The sequence below is a fragment of the Leptinotarsa decemlineata genome, unplaced genomic scaffold, assembly GCF_025532065.1.
Source record: "Leptinotarsa decemlineata unplaced genomic scaffold, Ldec_3_MD MMD2_tig00026347_RagTag_RagTag, whole genome shotgun sequence".
Taxonomy (NCBI): domain Eukaryota; kingdom Metazoa; phylum Arthropoda; class Insecta; order Coleoptera; family Chrysomelidae; genus Leptinotarsa; species Leptinotarsa decemlineata.
The window spans coordinates 3,033,398-3,049,628 of NW_027412698.1; the positions used below are offsets into that span (position 1 = coordinate 3,033,398).

The 16,231-nt window shown below is 33.9% G+C and overlaps 3 long non-coding RNA genes across 3 annotated transcripts in view; 2 read left to right on the forward strand and 1 right to left on the reverse strand.

Moving 5' to 3' along the window:
• Window positions 1-12,209, forward strand: part of LOC141486146 (uncharacterized) — a 216,556-nt gene extending 204,347 nt beyond the window's left edge. The window contains exons 6-7 of the long non-coding RNA XR_012467668.1: window positions 10,492-11,902; window positions 11,986-12,209. This is a non-coding gene — a long non-coding RNA (uncharacterized lncRNA). The remainder of the gene's footprint in view (window positions 1-10,491; window positions 11,903-11,985) is intronic.
• LOC141486147 (uncharacterized) lies at window positions 391-11,247 on the reverse strand. Its single transcript, XR_012467669.1, has 3 exons — window positions 11,107-11,247; window positions 752-937; window positions 391-692 (listed from the first exon to the last, which is right to left on the reverse strand). It is a non-coding gene; the product is annotated as an uncharacterized lncRNA (long non-coding RNA).
• Window positions 2,173-7,225, forward strand: LOC141486148 (uncharacterized). Its single transcript, XR_012467670.1, has 3 exons — window positions 2,173-3,180; window positions 3,242-3,445; window positions 5,317-7,225. It is a non-coding gene; the product is annotated as an uncharacterized lncRNA (long non-coding RNA).
• Window positions 12,210-16,231: the final 4,022 nt, after the last annotated feature.

Sequence of the window (16,231 nt, forward strand, 5' to 3'; positions counted from 1 at the left end):
TAAGGGAACATTAATATTTATTTTATTCATCTTATCATTGAAAACATTAAATTCTTCGTAATTGAAATAACTTTATATGAAATTTTTTGACGATGATGAAGTCCTATGTCATTAATATAAAAAATAAACATTGTCAACAAACATGAACATATCTGCTTCATGTATTAGTTCAAATGTGGAATGGACATTCCATTATCAATTGGTGATCCGACATAGATCTTGGAGAGGGGGTGTTTGAGACCTATAATTATATGATTACAGTATTATACATTGTGAAAATAATCTTAATGAATACCAGTTACCTAGGCACCACCAAATAGCTGATTTAGTAGTGAAAGAAAATATTTCTATTATTTTCTATTCACAAACAAACTGTTTGATTAGTTAAGTTATTTACTTCCATATCTATATTCATCACAAATCAGCATCCCCTATACCTTGAAGACATAATTTCATTCCTGATACAATGTCTTCAACTCCATTATCAATTTGAAATTTGCCATCATGCCTGCGACTCGTTTTATATGGAGGAAAAAGTGAGCGGAAATGTCTGTCTAATTTTCTGTGGGATACAGACTATGATGTTGATCATTCGAACATTCATCTCCTTTCTTGGTGAATTTTGATGAGAATCGTCATTACGCCTGCGACGATCTTTACGTGGAGGAGACTAAAAATTCCTCTTTCTCTTCCTGAAAGATATGACCCTGGAAGACATGTTGCGGTTTAACCGATTCGAAAGATCACTTACCCCTATGTGTGAATGTCTTGAATTTTAAAAAGAACTGCTCGAACGTGTATGATGCTTTCCATTTGGAGGAAATTGATTTCTCCTGGAAGAAGATGATCGAGCACGTGGGGGATTCCGAACAGTTGAAAATTTGGAATGTTAAAATATATCGCTGTTTGTTCATCTAGCGTAGCTGTCAGCGGCAATCTAGAAAAATCAAAACTAAGTTGGATGACACTTTTAGACATTGCTCTAGGTTTATAGAGCGTTGGTGTTACCGATATGTCACCAGGAGAACTTATTATTGAATCCAGACTTTTTGATGCAGAAGGGTCAATGGATTCACTTTCTCCAGAAAGTTAAGATTTTTTAGGCTCATCATTGTTAGCCTCTGTATTGAAAATCACATCTGAAACTTCAAATGGTGATGACGTCAGCCTTCGAACTGAATGCATATCAATGTTCTCACTACGGTCCCCTACATGATACACCAAATTTTCGAAATACGACTTGTTGTTCTCGATCAAGTTTTCAGGTGCCTTATAATCCACCAGAGGAACTGCATACTGTCCGTTATCAATCATCTTCGCTCCGGGTACTTGGAGACCTTCAACGTTCACCATGAAACTTCTTGATATACCAGTACTCTTCTTGACTCCCTTTCCATGGGTGAAAATACAATATTTCATCCAATGGCCTCCTTGGTGACATTTGCGTCGTCTATAATTTGGAGGTACACTTTCCATTCGATTGAAATCTCGAATATACTTGTTCTTTCTTGGATCATAGTTCTGAGTAGACTGCAACAACATTGATTTGATTTTCTTCAGATGTAATGAAACTTGACAAGTTTAATCTTTTAATTTGTACCTGAACTCTTGCTACGTTGCGATCTGATCCCTTGAAGAGGGAAGTTGGAAAAATTGATCCAAGGTGGAGGTAACAAAAAAAATATTTATAGTGCCTCACTTTTTTTCAAAAAAACAAGGCACTCGGCTAGCGTCAGTGGGCGGTGGCATAAGTAAGGTTGGTTACGAAATGAAAGAGTGTTGGTTACTTCCTCGACATATGTTTTAATGAACCTTAATAATAAAAAAAGGAAAGTGTACTTCTTCCTATTCGGAGACCGCAATGTCTGATTTATAAAGAAAAGTACAATACTGTATCTGCGTACAAATATTTACAATAATACCTTGTTATATCAATGCGCTTTACCCTACCGAGGTGATCACCGCAGTTCACACGAGGTACCTTTATATGCAAACAGGTAAAAAAAATTGCACTATGTATATAAAGTAATGTAGAAAATACCAGAACAGCGATAAGCGCTCTCACCACAATCTATATATTATACTTGGCGTCTCTCAATACTTTGGAATAGGAATCCATACAATATATATATATATATATATATATATATATATATATATATATATATATAATACTTGGCGTCTCTCAATACTTTGGAACAGGAATCCATAGGTCATTCTTTGGTATTTGAGAGAGAAGGTAAATTTGGGACAGGCAGTGGCCTGGTTCTCTGGTCTAGAGGAGATGTTCTGAAAGAATAATGTCTTGGGACCCGTCCTAAGTAAGAATAATGTCTTGAGATTTGTTCTGAAAGAATAATGTATTGGGACGCGTCCTGAGTAAGAATGATGTCTTGAGACCTGTCTAAGCAGCCCTACAAAGGAAATAAATAATTTTAACCTCTCCAAATCATCTTGGGAGAAAATTATCTAGCACGAGGAATTGCCTACCTGTTGGATGGTGGTTGGGCTAGAAAAAAAAGTAGCACATAAGTCCAACGAAGCGAGTGATAATCCCCTCAAAGGGTATTGAACGAATTCAAAATAACACCAACGGCAATGATTCTCCTATTGATCCCACCTTTCCCAGTGGATAGAGAAAACAACTATAATCTCACATGAAGAATATGGCCGATTGGAACTCACGTGTCGTCAAGACTCTGTACCGATTCTCTCCTTGTCAGGTAGGCGGAAATGTCCCACTAACAGGAAGGTATCGTGCGCCGGCGTTGTCCGGAAACTTCGCTGAGTTTCATAGACGTTGCCAGACCACAACACATCAATGACACTACGCGTTCACGACAACTCTCGAGTAACTCCGAACATCTCGTTAGACCACAACCAATAAACTTACTCGATTTAACGGACATGTCAGAATTTCGCAAGTTGCCTGATACCTACCACGACAACGTACCACGACAACTTCTATCTATCCCGAAATCCAATGAATAATCGACGAAACCATGCATTTTCGATACCAGTTTTAGATGTCAGGGTTGGCAAAATAACCTTCAGTTACTGCCCACCTTTCAAGGCAAATAGCAATTCGATCATGAGAAGAAGAATGTCGAGCCTGACACCTGAATCCTAGGGTTAATCACTTCAAATCATAACATCGAATATACGACCGAATTTCAACAAGTGGGTAGAACTATCAGCTGTGTAATGTTACTCCTATAATATCGGGGTCTATTTCTTCTAGGTATGATTGAGTCCCAGTGGTCACTTATTTCTCTATTACTACCACAAGAAAATCAAAAACACTGTATGCGGAATAAATCTTTGTACCTAAACAATCTTATTAGAATCAGAAAATAGAGTAAATCAGTTGTTATTTTCTGGAAAAGAACTCAGTGTTAGTGGCTGAGACTGTACGATATTATAGTTGTATTCGGAAGCTTCCAAGGTTAGTACAGAATTGAATTATTTTTAATGCATTCGCAGTACTCATTCGGTGAGACAAATTCATCATGTAACACTCTGGAAAAGCTATCAATCATTGAATGGGTACTTTCTTTCATAATGCCTGAATCTTTAAGGGTTTATATAACTGGTGAAATTATCTTTTCAAGAAAATTTGTTTCATTTGTAACAATGAAAGGTAATAGATGTATGCTTTCAAGTAGTGTTCAATTTCAAGTCAAATAGTAAGATTAGAAAAATTACGGTCCACTCAAGTTTTCAAGCCATTAAATGATCCATCTAGCTACCAGATCAAGTAAGAAAAACAAGTCATATCAAACAAGTGTATGAGCAAACTAGTTATCATTGTCTAGCATAGTAGCAGAGAAATTCAGAGAAATCGCCAACAAGGTGAGTTCCTTTGAATCTACATTTATTTTTCCAAACATTCCAAATACAGTTTCGAGATGAAATCTAAATCAATAAAGTCAACTCAATTACCAATCCACAAATTCCCGTGTTCGGAATCACACGTTAAAAGGTAAGACCTCGTTAATCCTTAGCTCGCACAAGTTTCGACTTATGAGGGTTGTCGTTCGTAGGGGTGCGACAGCTGGTTAACGGAAAAACAGATTTCAAACAGATTTCAGACAGATTTCAATTAAATACTACATTGCAAATATGTCTAACAAAGTATTGAAAAATTAACGTGAATCTATCAAACAAAAACTAATCCTTTTCAAAAAATGCATTAGTAGTGTCAAAAATACCATTTCCGCGAATCAAGGATTAGTAAGCAACTTAAATGTAATCGAAATCGATCAAAGAATTTGCAGATTAGACGAAGTTTAAAATCAATATGATCAAGTTCATAATGACATTAAATGTAACTTGGAAGAAAGGGAAAATATGGATATCGAGTATAATGACAGAGAAATATTCGAAAACATTGCAGCAATTGTGGGTGCTAAAGCATTTCTTATATCAATTAGCCAAAGTGTTATAGTCGAAGAAAACGATATTATGCACTCTTAAAGTATTCGGCATTCTCAAAGACAAAGAAACCAATACATTTATCCCACATCGTTCTCATCAGGTATTGATGAGACGTCCATATTGGAATGACACCACTTAAAACCATCATATGGGAAACACTGAGACATCGACCACACATACTAGTTGTTTACATTGAAATACATGAGGTATGTGTTAGGATTTGAAAGGTCATAATTGTTCAGATATTTATTATTGGCATGAGCTCTTCTCTTCGAACAAACGTGGCCAAGTCCATCTGGAATCCCTCGTTCAACAAATAGAAGCATATCAGGATCGGTGAGTAGTTTCAATTCAGCTTTGGTGTATTTGAGCATCGCATCCCACGTAAGGCCTGGTAGCGTGAATTAGTGGGCAGGGTCCAGACTATTAGTCCTGAGGTAGCCAGCAGGAAATTGTTCGAATACGTCAGCGAGAAGCAGAATATCTATTTGCCACATATTGACCCAAAGTCTAACAATTGAAACTCTTCCACGCATCCTGGGTTAGTTGATATAGTCTGCAGGAGCAGAGCTTATCTTCTAATTTGTTATAGAAGGCATCAAATCTATCGAAGGAATCCCTTTATATTTAGAAAAGGAAAAAGAAGCACGTACAGGTATATTCCTTACAGTTCACATCACTGTGGACAGCACAAACGTGCTGGGTTTAATTTTTTGGTGCATCGTCTTTTGACTTTCCCTCTAACACATGATAGGTGCACAAAAGAAAAACGTACAATACACGAAATAGCAGCCCTAACGGTTTCCCGAGGGGTATTGTAGATGACATAATTAGGAAAAAGAAGTTTAGGTTAAGAATGAACGAAATCTCCACCTTCAGAAAGGACAAAAACCAAGATAAATACATCTCAGTTCCATACCACCAATACACGAAGAACTTTGGGAAGATTTTCAAGGAACTAGGTATGACGGTGGTTTTTAAAACAAGTCATACACTGCAGAGCCTATTGGGAAATCCAAAAGACAAAGTCGAGAATTCGGAAAAGTCTGGAATTTACGAAATTGAATGTAAGGATTGCGATGCAAAATATTATGGACAGACAAAAAATCTATTAAGGTGAGATATAAGGAACACATAGCACACTTAAAATATGGAAGAACTGAAAAATCAGCAGTCGCCCATCATATTTTGCAACAAAACCATTCCATAGACTTCAGTTTTTTAAGATTAGTTAGACAAGTTAACAACAACAGGCAACTAGATGCCTATAAGAGTGTAGAAATAAGTAAACATAATAATATTATGAATAACGATAACGGACCAATACCAAATAGCATAAGATATAGCTTGTTGAAATAATATTGTTGTGTTTACTGATTACTACTAAAAGACACATTGTAAATATATTTAGATAGGCAATATTGTAAAACTGTTTTTATATAGCTGAAAATTGTTCTATATATAGCTGTAACATTTAAACATACATAAGGACATATTGTAAAATAATAGAAATGTCAATTGTGAAATTAATTTAGGGTGGTACACTTGTATGGGTGGTATTACTGATTACCTACCTGTATGATGTACCTGAATAGCATAAATAGCTTTAGTTTTGAGTAGTTTCTAGTTTTATCTTCCTCTTGAAGATGATCACGTGGTGATCGAAACACGTGTCGAGGTGTAAAAATAACGATTTGGTGTTGGGAAAAAACTCCAGTAATATTCATCAGTGAACCATTGTATACATTCCTCTCCATAATATGTAGATAGTGTCGTCGTATGAGCAAAGTAGTAACCTACAGCTGCCGGAATATGATGTTGTTTTTGAGGATCATCAGTAGGCTTCAAAATGGATTCCAAGTCGGCGTATACGACCAATAAAGCCTTTATTTTTATGTTTTTTGAGCTTGATAATGTTTTTACCCTCCTCAGTCATCTTGATGGCGGTTTCATTGATTCTCTCGCATTCCTCATTATGTTTCTGTAATTTTTCTTGGGAACGAAAGTAATGTAGGCAGTATCACAAAAATAATTTTGACCATGTGTTTCACTTAACAGTTTTGATAAGAGCCTTGATAGAGAAATGCTATGAGTTAAATATAAAAAATTTTAATTTCTTATCAATCAGGTCAGGAGTGATATGATGTTGCGTATTCAGCATGATAAGAAAAAAAAATGATGTAGCGGTAGTATTATTTGAAGCAATATATTTTGATGAATCAGAATAATCCAAAGAATTGAAGGACAGCATTTCGGTATACACAAATTCGGTCAAGGTCGAGGAATTAAGAGAGTAATCTCAGTTGGGTTATTAAAAATCATCATGAAAGTATTGTTGTTGAACTTCAAACTGTACAACGAAGTTAACGATGTCCAACGCAGAGTCTGGAAATTTGCTTGTGAATGTAATGCTCCCCCAAAGCAAAGTATAGCAGATAAAGCCAAATATTTTGTTGTGAATAGTGATCTCAGCAATATAGCCATAACTCGATTGATCATATCAAGATTATGAATACAAAATACCCCAAAGCAAACTATAGCAGATAAAGCCAAATATTTTGTTGTGAATAGTGATCTCAGCAATATAGCCATAACTCGATTGATCATATCAAGATTATGAATACAAAATACATCGTCAGTTTCATTTCCTCCAAGTATTCATCTCTCCTCCACATATTGGCAGGAAATTATTGGGTAATGAAGTGAAACAATCAAAATATCAAATAGAAAGTAGTTATTCTTAATGAGGTCTAGCCACGCCCCTAGATATATATATATATATATATATATATATATATATATATATATATATATATATATATATATATATATATCATATATATATATATATATATATATATATATATATATATCTATACAGGGTGTCCCTGGACTTCCTCTTTTCCTCTCGGGAATGTATAGATGGGGTCAAAATATCACCAGTACGTCATATAACTTTTTTTCCTGAAAGTCTTCGTAACCAAGTTACGGGCCCTCGAAGTTACAAAATGAAAAATGTTTTTCTTTGATAACTTTTCAAGTGAATATTCAAAATCATCCAAATTTTGGTAATTGACTAAACAAATGAATTCCGTCGATGAGCTTTCATGCAGGAGTCAGTTGTTTTGCTACAAAGTCAGGAACGGACTACCCCCGATGGTCCACACCCCAAAACTTTGAAATGACAGATATTTTTCAATATTTTTCAACAAAATAAGGTTACTTGGACAATTTTATGAATAGAAGTACTCGTGTGGAAAGTCGATCGGAGCAACGAGTCTTGATAAAAATGTAGTTCTACTCGACGACATCAAACCCGCTCGTCCACCATTATTTGAAATGAATAAATAATTATCAAAGCAGAAATAATAATGATAACGTTAATTCAACAACATTTATAACAGGAATAATACAAAGTATGCTAAAATGAAGTCGTAAACAAAAAGTACAGTACCTATATGGAAGTTTAAGTCACAATTGTGATAGCAGATATTTTTTCAAAAGAAATATCAAGTTCTGTAGATTCGTGGTGTTTTTAAACTAACAAGCTACTCTACTATGAAATATCGAATTCATTCCATATTTTGTATGTACATAATACGTGTGGAATAATTACGTTTCGTGTTGATCAGTTATCTGAATCTCATGAAACTCAACATTCGAATGTTTCAAATTCTTCTTCACAGCTAAACTGTTGAGGAGTTTCACTGATAATTATAATTTTATGGGAGAAATTCTTTAACACGAATCTAAATTTAGCTGAAAAAACGCACATCGGAAAAAATATTTACTATACTAATAAAAAGCAAACGAATGAACTACAAAAACGGCTGCACATGATCAGGTGAAAAATATCCAGGGAATAATAATGTTCCATTTCTTTCACAGATGTTGACAAAAAAACCTTTTAGAAAGTTTTGATAAAAAATGAGAAACTGGAATGCGATTTTGTTTTGTTGAGTGGTGCGTTGTCATATGACTATCATTGTATTGTCAATATTCTATAGGATATTTTGAATTTTTTTGATATGGCCGAACAGTATACATTCAATGAATATGCAGATATGCATGTATTTTATGGACGAGCATTTTGTAATGCTGCAGAAGCTCGTCGTCTGTATTCCGAGCATTTTCCCAATCGAACGGTACCGTCAAGAGAAACATTCGAGCGTGTCGATCGCAGCTTGAGGGAGACAGGTATGTAATAATTGATAATTAATTTGAGCACGTTGTTTTATTTCGATATTATTGTAGGTACAGTTTTGCCAAAACGAGGTGGTGAGGGCGCTCCTAGGACTGTACGTACCGTTGTATTGGAGGAAAATATTTTGGAAGCCGTCGCTGATGATCCTTCAATGAGCATCAGAAATCTATCAGAACAGTTCCAAACATCCAAGTCCACTATTCATAGAATAATTAGGGAACAACTGCTCCACCCATTTCACATCCAGAAGGTACATGCCATGACACCTCAAGATTTTCCAGCACGACTGGAATATGCCAATTGGTTCATGGATAGGCAAAGAGAGGATATGACTTTCATTAATCGAGTTTTATTCACTGATGAAGCAGGTTTCAGTAGAGATGGAGTTATCAACTCTCATAATCTCCATATATGGGCCGAAGAAAATCCCCATGGGATATTGCAAACCAAACACCAACGGAAATTCAACGTGAATGTTTGGGCTGGTATCATAGGAAATCATCTTATAGGACCATTTCTACAGGACCGATTGAATGGAGAACGTTATTTGGAGTTCATTCAGAACGATTTGAATGGACTTTTGGAACATGTTCCATTGCAAACCCGAAGAGATATGTGGTTTATGTATGATGGCGCTCCTCCTCATTTTAGTTTGATTGTGCGTGACCATCTGAACCATATTTTCCACAATAGATGGATTGGTAGAGGTGGGCCATATTCATGGCCATCGCGGTCTCCGGATTTAAATCCATTGGATTTCTTTCTGTGGGGGCATCTAAAAAGCCTTGTTTACGCTACACCTATTCACACAAGAGATGCATTGTTGAATAGAATAACATTACATTGTGAAGCCATACGAAACGACCCTGGAATGCTATTTCAAGTACAGAGAGGGTGTCTTCGCAGACTAAGAAAATGTATAGAGAGAGAAGGTGGTCATATCGAGCAGTTTCTGTAGCGGATTTTTCATTTCTGTTTGCTCTTGAGGCTCTTGAGTTTCGTTAGTTAAACGTGTTTGCATTATAAAAATTCGTTATGAACATTTTACCTATCATTTCCATTTTCCTTAAAAACTAATATTTTCGAATAATGGTAGACATCTCAGGATAAATGTTGTTGAATTAACGTTATCATTATTATTTCTGCTTTGATAATTATTCATTTCAAATAATGGTGGACGAGCGGATTTTTATTCATAAAATTGTACAAGTAACCTTAACTTGTTGAAAAATATTGAAAAATATCTGTCATTTCAAAGTTTTGGGGTGTGGACCATCGGGGGTAGTCCGTTCCTGACTTTGTAGCAAATCAACTGACTCCTGCATGAAAGCTCATCGAAGGAATTCATTTGTTTAGTCAATTACCAAAATTTGGATGATTTTGAATATTCACTTGAAAAGTTATCAAAGAAAAACATTTTTCATTTTGTAACTTCGAGGGCCCGTTACTTGGTAACGAAGGATTTCAGGAAAAAAGTTATATGAAGTACTGGTGATATTTTGACCCCATCTATACATTCCCGAGAGGAAAAGAGGAAGTCCAGGGACACCCTGTATATATATATATATATATATATATATATATATATATATATATATATATATATATATATATATATATATATATATATACATATATATATATATATATATATATATATATATACACATATATATTTCACTATTAAATTCTACAAAAAAGGATTTGAAGCTTTATATCTTCTATTAATTATATTTTATTTTTTTGAAAGGATAAGTAGAGATTGTAGATGCCGTTATGCCGTTGATATAGATGATGGCTAAATTACTTAATCTTGTTACCCTTTAGTATAAAAAAATTGTTTGTTTCAGCAGCTCAGCTCAGTCGTTGCCAAAGAAACATGCAGTCTCTTTTCTCAGGTTGGGTTCCAGGAAAGGGTTCGCCACATTTTTTGTATGTTATATTTATACAACTAAATAAAGGTTCAAATATTCAAACACTCAAAATATGTTTTTATTTCATCAAATTTCAAAAGACACGCAGTAAATTATGATATTCCCTAATGTGGTTCTTATATTTACCTACTCTGCGCTAGATAACATATTTGTTGGCTTGCTAATATCAGGTTTAACTGAATGCTAATAACCAAAGAATTTTAAGTTCCGAGTCAAGCTATAAATGGAACGCACTATATCAGAATATTCAACAAACTTGAGAGCGTTCTGCTCAGGATAGATTACTGAACATACTGTTGAAGAATTATGAGTTATTCTTTGGTTATGTGGAAAATTTTACAGAAAATTATGAAATTTCACAAATATAATTACAAATAGCAGTCAATAACGAATATAGATGACTTGAAAGTTTATTTGGTTTGCACGATTTTAAATGTTTGAAGAAAACTGTTGTAATAGTTCAGGCTTCAAATAAATACCTCAAATAAATACCTCGAAAGTTCTACACGAACAATGATATGAAATAAATACCTTGGCAAAATGCAGGTGACGATGTGGTCTGGAGTGGTGAAGTTTTTCAACCAGGATTTTCTTCTCTGGATCTGCTCATCAGGTGAAAATTTTACTACCCTGCCATAGTGAACCTTTCTTGAGAGGATATAACTTGGATTTTGCTTAGTTTTTGTAGTTTTTCTTTAGAATTTGATGATTTTATAAATGCTGGTACAAAATACTCAATTCACCAAAATCTTGCCAAAAAAACTATCCCCTCAATAAACAACTACCGTTGCTAAGCCGTCATACGCGTCCTTTTTACGGCACTCGCGAATTTTATTTCACTTTTTTCACGCACTTTAGTTTCTATGGGCTTAGACTATTCTTATGACTAATCTCTAATCTAGGTTATGTAGCAAATATCACAATTTGAACTTGCTTTTTATAAGATTTATGATTTATTCTATCTTTTGGGCTCTGTCAAAAATTATGCAATGTTTATTTTTCTATAAGAATTGCCATATTAATGAATTCTAACACTTGTGCATAGAATTTAGATGAGATTTTCAAATACCTACATGAGTTCTTTCATATTATTTTTTTATGCAAATTTATTGGTTCTGCCTAATCTGTGGACTTTACTTTTGCTATATAATCAAAAATATTATTGTTTTTCCAGATAAATTTGGCTGATAGCTGTTGGTTTATTTTAATGCGAAAGAAGTGCGGAATGAACTAAACTTGCTTCAGAAACTATGTTTTTTACTACTGTGTGATGGTTCTTTGAGTTTGTATGGCTGTCTGCTTGAAAATAGGGTACTATAGAGTTAAGGTAAAATATTTAGATAATAATAGTGATATTTTCTATAAAATTATCCACTATAATTAATTACATAACAATATATATATATATAGATATATACCTACCAACGGAGTGTGTGAGCAACCACGAAAATTCTGGGGAAGTGTATACAAAAAGTCGTATCCAATAGTAACAAATGGCGCACACTGTTGAATACTACCAGAAATGCTGACTATAAAATGGAGTATGAGGGTGCGAAGGCGGCTGTTGGAAAATTGCTGAAGGTTTACTCCAAAATGAGAATAGCTATGATGTAATTGTTCATGTCGTTGTATATAATGTATATAATATATTTCAATGCTTTTTCTCGATTGTGGTTTTTCTTTCTGTAAAGTAGCAACATTTCAAAATTTTCATGAAAAATGCATGTTCTCAGGCAAACAAGTCAATTCAATTGAATACCGCGAATTTATTTAATGAAACTGTTAAATGAAACTATTAACATATATTTTCAATAACAAACATTCATTTCTCATTAATAGTGATTCACATTCTTACAACACCAGAAATAAAAATGATATCAAATTGAACAAGCCCAAACACTCCTACTACAAAAAATCTCCCATCAATGCAGGCTGCCGTTTTTTTAACTGTCTTCCGAACGAAATAAAATACGCGGGATCCCCGGCAGTTTTTAAGTATATACTTAGGGAACTCCTTATCAGAGAATGTTTCTATACTGTTGAGGAATTTGAATTATACTTTTCAATTTTGAGATGATATCGAAGTGTATTTTACATAGTCTATGTTAGTCATCATTGTGCTTGTTTCGTCCTGTTTGTCAATTAAAATTTAATGACACTGTTTTTGACTTATCCTATCTATTGTTAACAATAGTTGAAAGGATTAATAAATATTTTATTTTATTTATTTATTTTATGAAAAGCTGCAATACATGTTATTCCTCGCATCTGAAGTTGAAAAAAGTCCAAACTAATTTGTTTGTCTAGTGCAAATTTTTGAAAGAATGTTTTTGTGAAATCATTTAAGAAAATTTCAAACGGTGAACGCTGATGGATATTACCCGAGGCAAATTTTTTATAGCACAATATGTGGGTTTTGAAGTTGATTTCAAAAAATTCATGAGGAAAATATTGATGTTGAACTTTGAACACTGAAGTTAACGATGTCCAACGAAGAGTCTGGAAATTTGCTTGCGGCCAAATATGGCCGCCAGTCAACACACTGTATCACAGTGCTCTAACAATACAACATTTGAATGTTGTAAATCTAAAGTTTTTAGTCATTTTGTGTGTGTGAATTGCTTAAGTATTCTACATAAAAGTTGTTTGGTAAGGATAGAAACCAATATTCATTTTCTAAACGGGAATAAACTACAATGCTGTGACCAAAGGACAGATCAAACTAATATTAGTGTTTCCTCAAATTCAGAAGAAATGAGTGTACTTGAAAGGACAATTGATGAATTAAATGAAGAAAAAAACAACAAGGATAGTTACATCAAAAAACTGAAAAGCAATCATGATCTTTTTGTGAATGAAGCAATTAAAACTGAAAGTGATATGAATGAACTACTGGAGAAACAAAAAACCCTTATCAATGAACTCTATAAGAAAATCAACTTTTTACAAAATACAATAAAAAAAGATATGGTGGATACAACCGATGGATGTACTCAAACGGAGGGAATAAAAAAAAAGATGTATCTGTATCAACTGAATATTTTGCCGAAATTTCCAGTGGCGTCGGAGAAAAGGATTTGACACAGAATTATACGCAAAAGACTCATGTGCTTGCTAAGTATGACAGGGCAAAATATGTAGACCTTAACACAGATAAACGAAATATGGAACAAAAACTTGATTTAAAGAAAACTGAAAGAAAAATAATAATTATCTCGGATTTCAAAGGAAAGGAAATGGAAAAATTCATGATGCACTTAACGAAAGATGAGTTTATAATAGAGTCTTTCATAAAACAACGCAAACGAAGAAGAGCTAATGGATACTGCAATCAATTGCACAATGAACCAAAATAGTAACGATATTCTTTTATTCTGGTCCCATAATTACAATAGGTTTCACGTCAACAAACTGATCAAGAAGTTGCCTACCCAGGTTATCTTTGTAACAGAACCATTTAACTACAAAAACGGACAGTTAAATAACTTAATCTATGATAACAATTTGAGGTTAATGAAACATCTACATGAATTAAAAAAGTTCACCAATTTAATTGAATGTAACAACATTGTGACTAGATGGAACTCCAAAAAGTATGGTTGTGGCATTACAAATTCAGCGAAAATGCAACTTTGTAGAGCAATAATATCACATATTCACACCAATTTCACTCCTGATGAAAATAATATTGATGACAATGATGCAACTGCATACGGCAAACATAACTTGTTACGTGTAAATACTAACCAAAACAATACATTGGCAATGAGTTCCCAAACCACAGAAGTATGTCCAAGCCAGTACGCAACTCTTAAACCACAGATCACCCAGTCAGATATATCAGATCATGGACTCCTATCATGTCAGTCATTAGATAAAGAACTTTTTGAGCCATCTAATCTACCTACCAGTAGCTGTCATAATACAAGGAATTTTTTATACCCCCGACTCTCCCAGGTAGCTCCCAATTCTTGAGGTGGAACAAGTGTATCTCTATCAGTAGCATCCTAGGTTTGTCTAACCAAGTAGACAATCATTGTCAAAATGATAAAGTTTTACTTAATGTTAGTGTTTTTCATGTAAATGTTCAAGGCTTTTTAAATAATCTACTTTCAATTGAATTATTTTTAAACTCTCACAACATAGATGTCATGTGTATTTCAGAGCATTGGTTTGCAATTAACAATTTTAATAGTGAATATTTCACGAATTATAGAGTGATCACATCTTTTACTAGACAAAACCATATTCGCGGAGGAGCTCTCATACTCGCAAATAAATCAAGCCATAAATTTGCTGTAATTTCATGTATTAAAAACCTATCTATTGAATGTCACATTGAACTGTGCGCGACTAGTCTTAAAATTGGAGATGTAAAAATTTGCATAATCTCAGTCTATAGACCCCCAGATGGTGATATTCATACTTTTATTAAGTGTTTGACCCAGGCAGTTGACACAACCTATAATCGAGCTGATTGTTTGATCTTATGTGGAGATCTCAATATTGACTTTCTGAAACAGGATAAAAACACCAAACTTCTGACCGATATTTTTGAATGTTATAATTTTAATAATTATTACTTGGGCCCTACTAGAATATTTACAAACAAAAATGATTACACTAGTTCTACATGCATTGACTATATGGTTACTACACTTCCTGTTGATGTTTGTTCGTGTAAAATAGTTCAACCCAATATAGCTGACCATTTGGGTCATTTATTATCGTTCATTATAGGCAGTGATCCCAATAAATTTAGGGAAATGGCTAATGCATCTATAAGTAAACGTCAGTTGCACCCTGAAAACATCAATGAATTCAGAACAAGACTAGGCTCAATTGATTGGACCTCACTATATTTCACTGATATGAATTGTGGATTTTCTTATTTATCTGAACAAATTTCCTGGTGTTATGATGTTTCTTGTCCTTTTAAAAGAACTAGGCCTAGGGAAAATAAATCAAACTTATGGATCTCAAATGATTCAGTCAAAGAGAGCAAAGCCTTAAGAGATTTGTTTTGGTTAATTTCCACTAACTGTAATGTGGACCATCAAGCTATGCAATTGTATAAACAAAAAATTAAAGAACACAAATTAAATATAAAAAAAAAAGTCACTATTACGATTCAAAAATCAGGAAATCCAGTAACAAAACTAAACAAGTTTGGAAAAGAATAAATAATGAATTGGGAAATAAAAAAGGGCACTTGGAAACAAACCTATTACTCTAAAAAATGAATTAAAGGAGGAAATTAGCAATCCACAAGAAATTTCAAACCTTTTCGTTGAACATTTTTCATCTTCTGCCGAATTGCTCATCTCAGAGCACTTTGGTCAAAATGTATTACTTCCCTGTACCTATTCGAAGAATACTGTTAGTCAGTATCCCTTCGATACATCCCCATTCACAAAGACAGAAATTCTAGGTACTCTGGAAACAATGGCAAATAAAAACTCCGCAGGTACTGATGGTATCTCAATAGTTACTGTGAAAAAATTGTAGACCTTATAATCGAGCCACTATTGTTTTTGATGAATCAGTCATTTTTTGTAGGTTGTTTTCAAAATGTATTTAAAACGGCTCTCATATTTCCTCTATATAAAAAAGGCGACAAAACTGAGGTAGACAACTACAGACAGATATCTTTACT